We start from the raw sequence: 17,557 nt of genomic DNA on the forward strand, positions 1-17,557 counted from the left end.
GGTGCTTGATGAAGTGAGAACAAGTGAGGATGGAAATGTAGAATTATGGTGGGACAAAAGTGTCATAATGACCAAGCAATTGAAACATAATCGTCCGGATTTAGTCGTAATTAATCAAAAAGGTACCCTGTGATATGAATGTGAGAGAGAAGGAAAACGAGAAGTTGAACAATTATGCTCCATTGGCCTTGGAGATAAGGTGTATACACGGGGTTAAAACACAGATAATCCCGATCGTAGTAGGTACGATAGGAGTAGTATCAAGTCGTCTGAAAGGACAATTGAAAAAACTACGAATCCCTGATGTTTTAGGCGGCCTTCAGACTTCTGCTATTGTAGGTACCACCAACATCCTTAGGAAAACCTTGATCTTTGAAGCTCCTGGTTTGGAACCGGGATTGAGGGAAATCCAGAGAGACGTTGATAAACGAAATCAGAATTATTATTATTATTATTATTATTATTATTATTATTATTATTATTATTATTATTATTACCATCATAATAATAATATTAATAATAAACTGGTGTAGATGTGAAGCGTCAGGGAGGATGGAAAGACCGAGGTGGGAGAGTACTACCCAGATCTCCACTGGAGTGTGCAGTTCAAACCTGTTAAGTTGGGGAAGCATTTTGTCACCCAAACCCCAGGAAACACCAATGGCCGATGCCAACGAGAAATCAACGACAACGGCTGCTGCGATAACGTGAAATCATCTGCACGCGTGGTCAAAAGGTGGAGAACATTGGAAATCTGGGGAGACTTGTTGTCACTCCGTCACCAGGGAACAACACAGGTTACTGCCCGTGAGCGATCACTGATAATGGCCTGTGAGACAACTCCTAATGAGTGAAGAAATAATAATAATAATAATGTCCCTTCCCAAATTCACCACCACCTCGATTTGATATCGTAAATGTTTATTATATTTTCTTAGTTTTTAACGAATATTCACATTATGATATGATTGTCTTTTAGTAGTTGTGTGAACTTCATTTTCGTATTCTGTTGTTATGTGAACTTTATTTTCGTATTCTGTTGTTATGTGAACTTCATTTTCGTATTCTATTGTTATGTGAACTTCATTTTCGTATTCTGTTGTTATGTGAACTTCATTTTCGTATTCTGTTGTTATGTGAACTTTATTTTCGTATTCTGTTGTTATGTGAACTTCATTTTCGTATTCTGTATTCTGCACTAATATGAAAATGAAGATTATAGCGAAGTATTAGATTCCTAACCATGTAACTGATGAAAATACGCTACACATTTTGATGAAAAACATGGGGAAAAATGGGCATAGAAGAACAGAAAACCAAAACTTTAAATATAATTTCTGCATTTAAAGTAATAATTATTTAAACATTTCAACATATAATATTGTAGAGAAAATTCAGCTTCCCGATAAGGGTACTCTGGATAGTAACAAAAATAATCTCAGTCATGAAAGATTTCTCCTCCATCGACCGACGACAGAAAAGATGAAGTGTAGTATGAGAACAGATACTACACTGTGATCTTGTCCCGAAGGCCAAGAAATGTTTGTTTAATATGTTTCTTTAATTGTTTGTTCCCTAAATTCATAATTCAGTTTTATCAGTATTAGATTATATATTGCTTTAAAGTTACATAATTTTAAATAGATAATATTTATATTTTTATTGAATAAAGTTCAGTTTCATTATCAATCGAATTGGGTTCCTTTTATTTTCTTTTTTAACATGTTTTAAATCTCTATTTAAAAATGCCCTCATATAGTATCGACAGTGATACTTTTACAAATCTTACCTACATTCCCTGCAGGCATTTTTTGCTAAACAGGCCTTCTATATCTCGGAGGTTGTGGTCATAGACGGACACGCGGAGAGGATAGTCGTCATCAACTAGTCCAGTAGTTTAGCAAAGATATTGCTCAATTTACCTTTTTCGTATATTTTTGTTAATACATATTTATTTAACTGTTACTGTGCTCTCCCTCATCAATTATTCAAATACTAACAATAACAAACATCACAACAATAACAAACATCACAACAATAACAAATACCACAACAATAACAAACATCACAACTATAACAAACATCACAACAACAACAAAAACTTTGGAAAATATAAGAAATAAAAAGGAAGTAGAAAGAAAACAAAAATAAATTTTAAAAAAGTAGCGAAGTTTACAATATCCTTACTGAACCTGGTCAGAAGAAATATTTATATATATTAATTTGATTAAAATAAAAAAATATAAATAAAATAAAACGTGCCTTTTTTCGAAAAAAAAACTTTTCACGATTAACCAAACTCGAAGAAGAATTTAACAAATTAAGAAAAGTGGAGCTTATTTGAAGTTAGATACAAACTCAAGTATGAAAAAGTGGAAATAAAAAATATTATAGCGAAAGAATTAGTAGAGAGAGATATTTTAGATGTATGTAGCTTCGAAAGAGATTATCACGATAACTTACATCTTCAACTAGAAATTTAAAAATAATTAGAAAATATAGAATTGGAAAAACTAAGATTGCAACTAGAAAATACAATACTGCTGCCATATCTGGGCAGGAGCTGCTAAAGACAGCCTATCCTGCCTTGACAGAGTACAAAATAGACTTCGTGGCTTAGTGGGGGATGCCCTTTTCTCTACCCTGCAACCTCTCTCCCACAGAAGAGACGTTGCGAACCTATCCTTGCTTTATCGTTATTTCCATAGCAGGTGCTCGTCCGAACTCCAATCTCTGGTCCCCCCTCGCCAATCTTTCACGAAAAACACCCGTCTAGCTGAATCCACTGTCAAAAATTTCCCCCACTCTTTATCTGTGCCTAAATCAAAACGTGGATTCCATGAACAAAGCTTCTTTCTTAGAACTGCACGCCTGTGGAACTCTGTTCCGTCTGCCTGCTTCCCACTTGACTACAACTTGGATGTGTTCAAGTCCAACGTTAACAAATTCTTAATGAACCGCCCCCTTAAGTAAACACTTCATCAAATCTCCACACTAACGTAATGTACTTGCAATAACCCTTATCTCTGAGCGGCTTCCGGGCCTTGATAAGTGGTGACCACTGTATATAAAAAAAAAATACAAACCAAAATGCAAATAATTTTTTCTGTTAATACAATTTTCGATCTATGAAGATAAAGTTAGTACCACCATTTAATGAAATAAGAGTAGACAATTATTTGCTTCTTTTTGAGAAAATAGCTACAAATTTAGGATGGTCCTATGAGATTTGGACAACACTTCTGCAATCTGTCCTAACTGGAAGAGCAGCTGACATATACGCCGTACTTGGTATAGAAGACGGCACAGATTATGACAAAATGAAAAAATGATGTGGATAAATACCAGAGGCGTATAAGTTAAAATTTAGGAAATTAAAAAATTTAAAAATCATATTGTAGAATTTGCAAGAGAGAAAACAGATCTCTTCAATAGGTGACTTAGGGCGAAAAAAAGTAAACAATGATTACTATAAATTACATCAACTCATTTTAATAGAAGAGTTAAAATGGTGTGTTGATAAAGAAACACAAATACATTTAAACGATAAAGAAATAGAAACTATTAACGATGCTGCTATAATCGCGGATACCCACAACATAACTCTGAGAAAGAGTTATGAAAAGACCAAAATGGCCGATAACCATTCAGGTTTTCATTCAAATAAGCGTCCCTGTCGGTGGGGCATTAGAATACGCCGACTGCCCCCCTGCAGAGGGTAAAAGTCCCTCAATGGGGGTCCTGGATATGACCTTAAACTATATCCAGTGGTGAGGCTCCAGCTTGTGGGCTTTGGGGAGTGTGGAGCCACCCTTTAATTACCATTGCTCCCAGGTCCACTCTGACCCGGAGTGATAGTACCTGTTAGGGTCCCAACTATGGGTTAAATAGAAACCGACGTGAAAACAACAAATATATTCTATTAAAAAAAGAATTCTTCAAAATCTTTGGATTCGGCATTAAATAACCCGAAAAGGGTTGATATGCCGTAAAACAAAACCAACCAACCAACCAATCATTCAAATAAGAGACAATTGCTAGCGTCTCACCCTAACAACTCCTCTCATAAAAATTATCAACAAAAAAAGAAAAAGAAAGACACATCTCCAATAGTCCTTTTCCGACACAATAAAAAGTTTCATGTGCATATTGTGGTAGAAATAATCATATTATATCTGAATGCAGAAAACGAAAAAGAGATCAACAAATAAATAAAACTTGCCAACCTCATGCTCTTGCAAAATAATTTTTTAAAAAAACATGCTTTCTCTCGGTTGTCACTCGAGATCAGATATAGAGAAAAACGTTTCCGACACATTCATAGAAGAATACAAATATTTTATATCTCATGGCTCTGTTTTCATAAACGATCCTGAGACAGAGCTACACCCGTAAAAATCTTACGAGACACAGGCGCGTCTCAACTTCTATTGCTAGAAGGTATATTACCACTATCGAAATCGACCTTCACGGGAGATTTTGTTTTGTTGTTGAGTGTTATGAAAAGTACCACTTCATAAAATCTATATGAAATCAAGGTTCATAAATGACTTTGTCACAGCCGGTGTTCGACCCACTTTACCAGTAAAAAGTGTCTCCTTACTCTTAGGTAACGATTTAGCAGTTGACAAAGTAATAGCAGAACCAATGATTACGGATTCAGTAGAATTAATTAAAGAAAGTGACGAAAAAGATAAAAACTTATACCTAGTCTAAAGCAAAGAAAAAAAAATTGACAAAAATAGACACTTCAAACCCAGCTACTCTGTTAAAATTAAACGAAACCTTTTTATCACATGATCTAGAAAACCTAATACTATAGATACAAAATTAGATAGTACTACATCTTCTATAATATAAAGAACAAAAATCTGTTTAAGTGTATGTATGTATGTATGTATCTATGTATGTATCTATGTATGTATGTATGTATGTCGCAAAAACATTCGACAGAGGCGATGGATTTTCACGAGATCGGTATCATTTTGAAGCTCGAACCCTTTGGACGACAAATATCGAAAAGTTGGCTAAATACATTAATTCTTTCACCCTCAACTGGGCACTTTCCTACAGAGAGAGGTAGCAAAAAATCGTTCTTTCATGACAATTTAGCCAAACACGCATGCGCAAAAAACGTTCTTTCTGGAATTAGTGTAAATATTTAAAAAAAAGAAAAAAACTAATTCCCCTCACGCGGTCGTAGACCAGTCGGTACAGTAGCAGCGTCATTATCTTAAGATTACACGTTCGAGCCTAGGTATAAGAAAAAAAATTTCGATTTTTTAAGTTTTAATATTGAAACAGGGTTATTTATGTCATTTTTTTTCGTTCGTCTTTTTTTTTTTCATCAAGTTCGATGTTTTATTTTTGTTTTTGTTTTTCCGATTTTTTTAATAGGTTTTAACATCGTTCGATTATTCTTTATTTTGCATCACGTTCGATGTTTTTTATATAATATTTAAACAGGGTTATTACATTCTCTTATTCTTTATTTTCCATTTTGTTTTGATTTACTCCCTCACACACACCTCAAAACCCCTGGGTAACGCCGGATACCAGCGCTAGTTACATAATAAAAACGACACAGGAAAATTACAAAACCAACTTGTTAGGGAACAAGAAAGAGATACTGAACTTTGTCTTTTAAAAAACAAAATACTTCTTTTAGAAGAAGCAAGAAAGGTTAGGGGATGCTTTTATATGACAGGTGGTATTTTAATGAGAAAATGGCGACCAATATGAATGCCAATCTAAACTAGGAGTAGAAAATAGTAAACCAAATAGTGATCCCAAAAGTTTACAGACAAGAAATACTCAGCATAGCTCATAATACTCCTATATCAGGACATTTAGGAATAAACAAAACATATGATGAAATATTAAAACATTTTTACTGACCAAAACTAAAACAAGATATCATCGACTTTTGTAACTCTTGTCACACTTGCCAGGTAGTCGGAAAATCAAATGAAAAGATTCCGTATGCACCTCTAAAACCTATCCCAGCATTTGAGGAACCATTTAATTTGAGTGTTATTTAATTGTGTTGGTTCCCTTCCAAAAACAAAAGTAGGTAACAATACCTACTTACAAGTTTGTGTACATCGACACATTTTCCAAAAGCTATTTCTCTAAGAAATATTAAAACCAAAACTATCGTTAAGGCCTTAACAAAATGTTTCTGCTTAGTTGGGATTCGATCAGTCATTCAATCAGACCAAAGTTCAAACTTTGTCTGGTCTATTCCAACAAGTAATGAATGGAGTGTCTTTCAAACAGTAGAGATCTAGTATTTACCACCCCGAATTACAGGGAGATCTTGAACATTTTCATCAAACAATGAAATCCATGATACAAAAAATTCTGTTTCGAATATAAAAATGATTGGGACCGTGGAATTCATTTTGTTTTGTTTGCGATTGAAGCCGTTCAAGAATCTCTTGGTTTGGTCCGGTTGAACTTGTTTTTGACCATACAGGGAGAGGTTCTTTAAAACTTGTAAAAGAAAAAAGGTTAAGTAAAAGAAAATTTAAGAAAGAATTATACAATGTTTTCTAAATAGCACAAGAAAGATTAAGAAACTCTTAAATTAAAATGAGATTTATATGCGATATAACTAGTAAACATCGTAGTTTTGAAGTGATAGATAAAGTGTTAGTATTTTTGCCAACCAATTCTGAGTCATTCTTTACAGAACCATATGAAATAGAAAATGAGGTAAATTATATCATAAGCACTCAGATCGGAGAAATAAAAACAGAATTTACCACATTAATATTCTAAAACATTGCATTGATAGGAATGATATAACTAAAAGGAAGCCAGTCTCAACATTAACAAATATTAATGACACTAATAAAAAATAAAACTCAATTAGACATTGAAACAAATATAGTTACTAAAGAGAAAGACATAGGTCACAGTAGTCAAAAAAAAACATAAATCCTATCTAATCTAAATGACAAAGTTAAACATTTTATCATATGAAAAGAGAAAAGATATATGTGCTTTGGTCAGTGAGTTCAGAGATCTTTTTCCAAATCTTTCTAGAAAAATAACATTTGCAGTACATGATGCGTTTGTGGGAAGTGAAAACCCCCATCAAACAACATTTTTACCGAGTAGATCCAATTAAGCTTGAATACTTGAGGAATGAAATTAAATATATGGTAGAAAATGATATAATAGAACCAAGCAGCCGTCAAAGAATGATGCATTCCATGCTACATGATATTCGTGGACGTAAGGTTTACATAGACGATGTAATTGTATACAGTAACACCTGGGATGAACATCTAAAAATTATAAAACAATTTTTTTCAAACTACAAGAAATTAACCTATGCGTAAACTTAAGCAAAAGTGAATTCTGTCACGCATGAATGGATTATTTGGGCCATAATGTTGGTCAGGGACAAGTGAAACCTTACTCGGCAAAAGTGGATGCTATCATAAAATATACTGTCTAAACAAATAAAAACAACTAAGGAGATTTCTCTGCATGGCAAAGTTCGATTAAAGATTTTATAAGACTTTTTCAACAATAGAACATCCTCTTACCAATCTCCTGAAAAATACTGAAAAATACAAATGGAGCAAATCCTGGAGTAAAGATTTTAAATAGATCAAATCAACTATTATTGGAGGTCCGGCTCTTGCAACTCCAGACGTCTCTCGATAATTTAGATTACAAATTGATATCAGTTATGTGGGTATGGGTGGAATTATTATCCAAGAAGATGAGCAAGGCATTGAGAAAGCTATTGGATAGTTCTCAAGAAAATTCAACCACTACCAAAAGAATTACTCCACTATTGAAAAAGAATGTTTAGCCTTGTTATTAGCCCAACAACACTGACTTTAACTCAATGTGACTACACACCCTGTTCAAATATCAATAAAAATCAGAGACTTACAAGAATACAATATTATAATCAAACGCATAAAAGGAAGAGACAACATTGTTGCTGATGCTTTGTCTAGGACATAACTTTCTCTTTCACAAAAATATTATTATTAAATAAATTCACACACAAAACAAACAAAAAAAAATTGACAAAAATAAGAATTGTATACTTATAAAACATATATATATATATATATATATATATATATATATATATATATATATATAGTACGTTATAAAATGTATATGGCGATTAAGCTACACTGAATATTCCGCGCTTCATCCACTCTAGGATTCTTCAGGCTTATGCACGAATTCTGTGGTTGTTTGTCATTTTTATATGCGCATCTTCTATTGAGATTTTAGTTAGCCAATCAAAAGGGCGCGGTAGATACTAGAAAGCTGATTGGCTAACTAAAATCTCAATAGAAGATGCGCATATAAAAACGACAAACAACCACAGAATTCGCGCATAAGCCTGAAGAATCCCAGAGTAGATGAAACGCGGAATATTCATACATTTTATAACTTACTCACTAGCTTTACCTACGTATTGAGCACTTTTGAAGTAAATACTTAAAGTTTACGCATAAATCTATACTTTCGTATATAAATTTATGTGAGTAAATTAAGTAGTTTTATATATATATATATATATATATATATATATATATATATATATATAGAGAGAGAGAGAGAGAGAGAGAGAGAAAGAGAGAGAGAGAGAGAGATTGAACGAGTTTCTCATGCGATGTTTGGTCTACCTATACTATTCAACGAAACACGTATAAGATGCACAATACATCAAATAAAATACATGAATCTGATTTAAATACAACTGTGCTATTTCAATTGTTTACAAATGATATATATGCTCTGAAAATGCCAACCATTTTTATTAAGGTCTGGCAATTCAAAAAGATATATATTATAAATATAAGATATATAAAAAGATTATATATAGGTACGGGCAAAATGAATGCTGATGCTCAAAATGTATAAACATTTTGACCCCTCTCTTTACTTAAAAATTCACCAAAAATCAGAAAAAATAACCAATTTTAATGAAATTTTCAGTATGTATTAAAAAATGATCACGAAATATAATGAACCCATTATTTTTATTAAAATTTTAGTGGAAATGTATTGTTTTGTTTAAACAAAAGTCATCTTTACTAAAATTATGGCTTTTAGTAGTAAAAAGAAATGCATGAATTTATTTTTGCTTTTTTTGTGAAAATAAAGCATCGCAAATTGTAACAATAAAAAAAAAATTCAATTTTTACATGAACATTACGAAAAAATCTCCTGGGCTTATAAAACACAGACTCTCCATACATGAACACGCTTTCAAGAAAAGATCCTTAAAAAAAAACAGGTAACATTAGCAAAGTATATTTGGTATCTCAAAGATATCAATATCCCCTTTAATTTAAAATGGGAAACATTAGGCTCTTGTAAACCATATAATCCTGATGACAAATTCTGCACCCTTTGTAGATTTGAAGCCCTTGCTATATTAAAATTCAATAACAATATGTCCACATTTTAACCCGAAAGGACGATATTTTTTCCAGTTGTATTCATAAACTTGCGTTTAAATTTACAGCCCCCATAAAATAAACCCCCATAAAATAATAAAATAATTTGATTATTACTCTGATTTTAACCGTTCATAAGTAATAATTTAATAGCTATTATTATTATTTTATTTGTCTGATTAGTATTATTTCTATTGCTACTATTATCATTATTATAATTATTATTTATTTATTATCATTATTATAACTATTATTATCTATTTATTATAGTATCACTAAGATTTATATCGTTACTATTATTGATGTTTATTTTTACTATATTACTATAAATAAATAATTAATCCCTAAAAAAATTAAAAGTTATCTCCCTTTGACCAATAAAAGTTTTTTTTTAATTTCTATTTAATTTTTCAAAAATTTGCAGTTGTACGCCTTGTAAATTTAATATAATTTTTAAATTTTTAATTTGACGTTCCAGCGATAAAAACTGATCAATCTTACATTATGACAACGTTTGAAAGTAGTACAAACGCTAATGAATTATTTCAATTCGGAGACAAAATATAACAGCATGCAAAAAGATAAATTGACTGAATTTTAAAACAGATTTTATAATGGAGACAAAAAAGGTATATATATATATATATATATATATATATATATATATATATATATATATATATATATATATATATATATATATATATATATTTCATATAAAAATAATTTTTTCTTTTAACCTTATTCCTAATTTTCTATTTTATTGATCAACATAAAATTAATAACTTAGTTTTTCTATATTTTCTTTTAAAATATTTCAAGGAATATCTGCCTTACTCACCACTAAAATGCTAATTTTATTTGGGTGTCTTTAACTTCTCCGCCCCCCCCCCCATTTTTGCTGATGAAGAGACTATGTTTTTAAAGGACAAAACCTTTGTCAAATTATTGTCAATTTCAATAAAATGAACACCGTTTCCGAAACGATCGTACAATCGAGTTGATTTTGTTTGTTTTTCCTTTTTAAACTGATTTTTAATTCACAATTATGAATCGTTTTACTCAATATATATATATATATATATATATATATATATATATATATATATATATATAGAGAGAGAGAGAGAGAGAGAGAGAGAGAGAGAGAGAGAGACAGACAGACAGACAGACAGACAGACAGACAGAGACAGAGAGAGAGAGACCAAAAAAAACGAGCCCTAACTCTAATTAGGCCTCGTTTCTTAAGTTTTATCCTAATGAAATGAAACTTTGGTCATAACTAGTTTATTATATTCAAAACATTACATCAAAACACTAGGGTCTTTGGCCTTTTTTTTCTCCGTTGACTGTAAAATGCTCAGAAAAACAATTGAATGTCCTCTGTTTTTTTGGGTCACACTGAATATATATATATATATATATATATATATATATATATATATATATATATATATATATATATATATATATATATATATATATGGCATAAAAACTTTCCTTCTTGTAAAGGTGATCGCATGATAATATTGTGAATCCTCGATAGCCGTGTCAAATCACTTTTAGATTTGCAGATTAGACCACACATATGACAACTTAGCATTGCCAGGTGTGCTGTAGAAACCTCCTCATAAGATTGTCGTTCCTGTCTTTGATTGTAGCTTTTGACAAAAAGTATCTGCCACATACAGTGCACTTCAGTTTCTGTTCCAATTTCTCTGACATTATATTTTCGTTCTGCTTTCTTAAAACGCGTTTTAAGACATCAAGCTCTACACGCTGCTCTTCAAAAATCTTACAACATTCTCTAGTTGTTTTTCTCCACAGTGATCGATCTTTCGATTGGGATTCCCAGTTATATACATCCATCTCAAGTATTTTCAAGTTGTTTTTCAGAGAATCCTTAAACCTTTTCTTTGGTTTATGTTGTGGTCTTTTACCTCCATGTATCTCGCCATAAAACAGTTGCTTAGGAAGTCTTTTTCCTCCATCCTAACCAAGTGTCCAGTCCAGCCCATCTGATTTTGAATTATTTTCATTTCAATACTATTACTATTTGATTGCTCAAGAATCACAGTGTCATGCGTTAGAGTCCTCCAGTTAATATTAAGTAATCTCCGAATACAACTTTGGTGAAATCTTTCCAATAACTTGAGATGCCTTCTATATGTTGTCTAACTCTCTGACTCATATAGCAATGTAGTGATAAAGCATACTTCGTAAACACTTAGCTTTGTTTTTGATGAGATTCTTAGATCAGACGGTACACGTTTCTCCAATTTGCCAAAAGCAGAACTGGCTTTGGCTATTCTGTGATTTATCTCAGCATCAATCATACAGTCCTTACTCGGCGTTCTACCCATATAAACAAAAATTTCCCTGGCCTTTAACGTCTTGCCATCAATCAAGATGTTTGGTTCAACATATGGCATTCCTATAGGAAGAGAATACATAACATATATTTTCTTGAGGCTGATATTAAGTCCGAAAGCTTTGCAAGCTTCTGACCACTTATCCATAATCATCTGTGTGTCTGTGTGAAACAAGGTCTGCATCATCTGCATATAAAAGTTCAAGAACAAGGTTCTGAAAAGTTTTTGACTTTGTGTTGAGACGTCTGAAGTTAAAAAGTTTACCTGATGTGCGAAAGCGAAACTGCACCCCAATGTCGCAATTGTTAAAAGCATGCACCAGCTTTCAGAGAGTATTGCGATTAATGGTATCAAAAGCTTTTGTCAGATTCACAAAAAACTTGATATAAAAGCACTTTGGGGTTAATATTGCATCAATCTAATCTTGAGGGATTGTGTGTGTGTGTGTGTGTGTGTGTGTGTGTGTGTGTGTGTGTGTGTGTGTGTGTGTGTGTGTGTGTGTTCTTGTTCTTGTTCTTTTGTATCTTATGGCTACTTATATTTCTTTCTCTCTCTTCTCCACACCCAAATTCAGTTTCTAAAATTACAAAGTCTGTTTTATAGTCCATTTTATCAGTCAAATGAAACTCAGGTTGTCTTATTGTTTGCTTATGAGCAGCCACTAAGCACTTATGCTATATATAAATATGCAAGACCGCTACCTATACAGGTAGAGAAGAGGAGGGATTGAACCCTCTGGAGAGGAGTATATACAGACAGAAGGTGTCATTCCTGTCTTTATATATGTACAACAGTGAGGCAGAGGGTGTGAAATCAGGGAGAAGGCGTGGGGAAAGGGTGAGTTGACAGAAAGAGAGACAGTTGAACAATGATGAATGACATCTAATGATAATCTAAGGCGAATGTTAATTCGATGTCTGTCCGTCTACATCACTCATTTCTGAAGTTGGAAAGTTATGTTTAAGAACTAAATAATTATTTAGATAACATTAGTCTCTCTTTCTCTTTCTTTCTCTCTTTCTCTCTCTCTCTCTTTCTCTCTCTCTCTTTCTCTCACTCAAATCTTTAAATAAAACCTAGAAGAAAACTCAGCGGCCGTCTGTCGTGTCTTTCTACATGAAAAGTTTTTCGCTTTAATTGAACGGACGAGCCGGTCGACGGTTACCCATTAAACGTGCCGAAGAGAAACAGTGAAGATGGAGAGACTAAAAGACGAACATATATAAACACCCCGTGCATGTATAATAAAAACGTTTATTTAGTTTATTAATTACTCATTAACGAAAACATTACATTAGAAATAACATAAAATACCCGTGCGTTTAGTAAGTAACCTATATAATATATTTTCCTTTATTTACCGATTAAATCAATTTTTGAAAAATTTTGCTTTATAAGTTTTCAGAGAAAGACAATTAGAAAGAATAGCATCAAATATCCGTGCATGTTGAAAGTAATCTACACAAACGTATTATCTATTATCGAATGATTAAATCGATACTTCTAAGATTGTGTTATATCAGTTGATAGTGTGAGAGAATTAGAAAGAGGGATGGCATATAATATGTTTGCGTTTTGGAAGTGAATTCTGCAAGACATTTCCTTTATTTACCGATTAAATCATTTTTATAGGTGTGTCATATTACTTGGCACAAATAGAAAAAGAGAATAATCACATCAAATATTTGTGTTTAAAAAGTAATTTACGCGTTGTGTTTTCTTAATATACTGATTAAATCGATTTTAAGAGCGTGTTACATCAGTTAGCTGGAAGAGGGAAACACAATAAGAGAGATGAATAACATCTAATCTTCGTACTTTTTGCTAAGTAATCTATACAATGAATGTTCCTTTACTTATCGATTAATGTATTTTCTCTCTTTCTTTAAAGAGTTTAATAAAAACCATCGATAAAGGTAGATAACACGATAATATTTAAGCTTAATTTATTTAACCGTGAATTTGGATTATTCTGACCTTTTTACTTATTTTGAATGTTATTCTCACAACGTTTCGGTTGATTCAATCTCCGACCTTCTTTAGGTGTATCTGGTCGAAATTTGGAATATTTCTGTTAAACTTGAGAATCTGCACAGAATTTCAGACCGAATTTTCTTTATTTAATCCATGGCGGTAACATGCTCTCGTTCTGTCAGCCATGAGCGGGTAGAAGCCTTAAGTAATTGGCAATTGTATTCTTAATATCGCCTGCACTGAAGATTGGACCTTCAACCTATAAAGAGTGTCATTTAGAACTAGATTTACTTAATACTTTATCCGTTACGCCATGGATCATTGTGGACAATTCTAGTGTGAATTTGGGGTGCCTTTAACCTATTCTTGTTATTTTAGATATACAATTACTAATTTATATAGACCACTACTCATTGCTAGATATTACTAGATGAGAACAGAAGTCCGACTAATCCAGATAATAGAAGTTATCAATCCTCATCTCAAAACGTTTAGAAACAAAATGTTCAGAAGTTTTTTTAACTTATGAATTTTTTTTGTCATCAAATGTAACTGTTAGTCTTACTTAATCTTGCAAAACGACTTTTCTCTCCGAATTAGGTTATCAGTGATTTTTATTTTTATTTTTATTTTTTTGCTAAAGAGTCACCGTTTATCAAGGCTCAAAAACCACTCGAGGATAAGGGTTAATAGGTGCGTGGTGAGAATTCGCAAAATTTGATTATTTAAGAGAACAGATGAATAAAAATTTGTTCACATTGAACATAGCTTGAAAACGACCATGTTATAGTCAGCTGGCAAGCAACCACGTGATATTGTGCTCCACAGTAGTTTATGGAAATAAACTTTATTCGTGGATGTACGGTTTATTTTTAGGAATATAATTCACAGTGGTTGTAACTCGATGAGATTTTGCTGTGAATGTTTTACGCGGGAGAGGGGGCGGCAAAGATTGGGGCTCATTCGAACACCTACCATGAAAATAACGATAGAAAAGAGAAAGGCTAGCAACTTCTTTCCTGTGAGTAAAAGTCTGTGAGAAAAAGAAGAGGACACCCCCACCCCACCCCCATTAAATTTCGAAGTCGATTTTTTGTACTTTATTCAAGCAAAAGAGATTGCTCTGAGCGGCACATCCCCAAATGTGACAATAATACTTCGTCGAAGGACGTATCTGACTCTTCTACATGTAGAGGATTGCGTCTGAAGTGTGATACTTTCTGAAGTGGTAGAATGATATAACCATTTTTCCATGACATTGGCAACACAATTGTAGAACATTATATCATCGAATGCATGCAATACAGGAAAGGGGTGTGGAGGTGTTGTTTTTGTTTTTGTGTTTTTTTTGGGGGGGGGTATCGGAAAGACGTTATATTTTATCGTTAGTCTGTGATTCTTTCTGATTTCTTTGGAAAATATTCATTAGTTGTTCATGAAACATAAATGACGTCACATTATCATGAACGCAGAATTGTTTGTGAAAATTCTGATTTGATGTCCAGTTTACAAATCTTACAAAAAAAAAAAAAAAAAAAAAGAAACAAGAACGTCCCATCTGTGAAACAAAATATCGCAGGGCTGCTACTCTGTTGACTGAAAATGGTCGTTTTCAAGCCTGAAGTCAAAAAAAAATTAGCCGTTTTCTCAAGTCAACAAATTATGCCTGTTCCACGCATCGTTCACAATACTATAACATTGTTCATCGTTCAATCGACAATATAATTAAACCTTATTCTCGAGTGGCTTTTTGGTCTTGGTAAGTTATGACTCATCATTATTTTTAATGGCCTGAAATTGCTAATTTTTTTTTTTTTTTTTTTTTACAAATTCATTCATTATTTTATGTTCAAACCCCACTTGAGATTATAAATTAATGATTTTGATTTTCCCTATATGATGATAGAAAAAGTGATTGCAGGGAGAGACAATTCACGCTTTACTTAGTTAAATAGAAGTGATCCCAGGAGAAGACAACTCGTGCTTTATATATTTAAGAAGTAGTAATCGTCAGAAATTCATCAGCGAATTCGATTAATTCAATTAATTGTATTATTAATGCTAAGTTGACCAAACCAGAAGTTCAGAAATTATTATGAAGATTTATTGCCAATCTGACAAAATTTTTAATTTTCCAATGCATCAGAAGATAATGTTTATGTTTTATTTGTCCGAAAGTTTGTAACAGCTCAAAGGTCGGATACTTATAGGAAGCTAAATACTTTAAGAAAACAGCTAATCTAAATGTCGGATTTCCTAGGCCACGGTCAACGTTTAATCCTTGTGGGATGTGGATCATTGCATAAGTAATTATTATTTTATTTATTTATTTTGCGATGAACAAAAGACGTGGGGAGACTCTTCAATCCCCATTTCATATGTACTCTTACTCTAAATAATTTAATAGTTTCCAATAATCATTGTTTAAGTGCTACTCTCTCTCTCTCTCTCTCTCTCTCTCTCTCTCTCTCTCTCTCTCTCTCTCTCTCTCTCTCTCTCTCTCTTCCTCTACCTTCACGCTTTATATGGATGCCATCTTGCTGTTTTCTCGCCAGCCAAAGGCTAATTAACTAGGTCATATGATAATTTAATAGTAATACTCTACCGTAACAGTTAACTCTTTTTCACCCCAAACCTAGCATATTGCCACTTGGAACGTAAAAGGCTACTATTTGGGATTCTGCAGATTAGTACAGCAAGGGAAGCAGAAAACAGGGAAGGAATTCAAAAGTCTAGCAGTCTGAAGGAAGAAATTATTATAGCAGAAGGCTATCCGACATCTCGGGACCTCAATAATTAAGGGGTGGAATTTTGCTGGCCTCTCTCTCTCTCTCTCTCTCTCTCTCTCTCTCTATCTATCTATTTCTCTATCTATCTATCTATCTATCTCTCTCTAGCGATAGATAGATAGATCGCTGTGCGTGTTTGTTGTGCTATCTCTCTCTTGCTCTCTCTCTCTCTCTCTCTCTCTCTCTCTCTCTCTCTCTCTCTCTCTCTCTCTCTAGCGATAGATAGATAGATAGATAGATGGATAGATAGATAGATAGATAGATAGATAGATAGATAGATAGATAGATCGCTGTGCGTGTTTGTTGTGCTATTAGATTTATTAGTTATTTTCTTTACTGTCAAATAAATTGGTTTTGAATACAAGATGATCATGAAGTAAAAAAAAAAGGAAATTCAAAGACAAAAAAGACATTCGACTTCATAAACTTCATTTAGCTGATAATACAAAAAAAATACATGTTTGTTTTCATTAAAATTAGAATGTACGGCCTTACCTTTCGATCGTGAGTAGAAAAAAAAAACTTGTCGTTTTGAAGCTGAGAAAGAATCCGGAATAATCGTAATCTGTCGTTCACCAATGCCAAGGGTCACGACGGACAACAAGCCACTGGGTGTAGTTTGATAACAAAAGAGTCTTGCTAACACAAACCCATTTATCTCGGCCATCCAATCAAACGCGCGCCCACACGCCCATCCAGGGTCAATTATAAAAAGTTACAGTAAAACACCGATAAGGATTGATCAGTGTGAAGAAGACCTTCGAACCTTCTTCAAAAACGTTTTATGGTTTGTCAAAAACAGACACAGCGACGACCTTTCATTCGTTTCTTTACTTGTCTTTATCGAACGACAGGGATTTTATTTTTCAGCAAACACACAGCAACAAACACGTCTCATCAAACAAGATTAGAAACAGCAAACTAGTTATTTATCTTCTCCCTCCACGACAAGATGTGATACTAGGGCCGGAAAATG

The 17,557-nt window shown here is 32.9% G+C and overlaps 1 protein-coding gene across 1 annotated transcript in view; it reads right to left on the minus strand.

Annotated features, from left to right (window-relative positions):
- LOC145279723 (uncharacterized) overlaps positions 1-17,193 on the minus strand; it is a 125,759-nt gene extending 108,566 nt beyond the window's left edge. Inside the window, exon 1 of the mRNA XM_080131013.1 lies at positions 17,077-17,193. The gene's annotated coding sequence lies outside the window, so the exon portion shown is untranslated. The remainder of the gene's footprint in view (positions 1-17,076) is intronic.
- Between the last annotated feature and the right edge of the window lie 364 nt (positions 17,194-17,557).

The sequence above is a fragment of the Euprymna scolopes genome, chromosome 7 (genome assembly GCF_053919585.1).
Source record: "Euprymna scolopes isolate OS-2025 chromosome 7, ASM5391958v1, whole genome shotgun sequence".
Lineage (NCBI taxonomy): Eukaryota > Metazoa > Mollusca > Cephalopoda > Sepiida > Sepiolidae > Euprymna > Euprymna scolopes.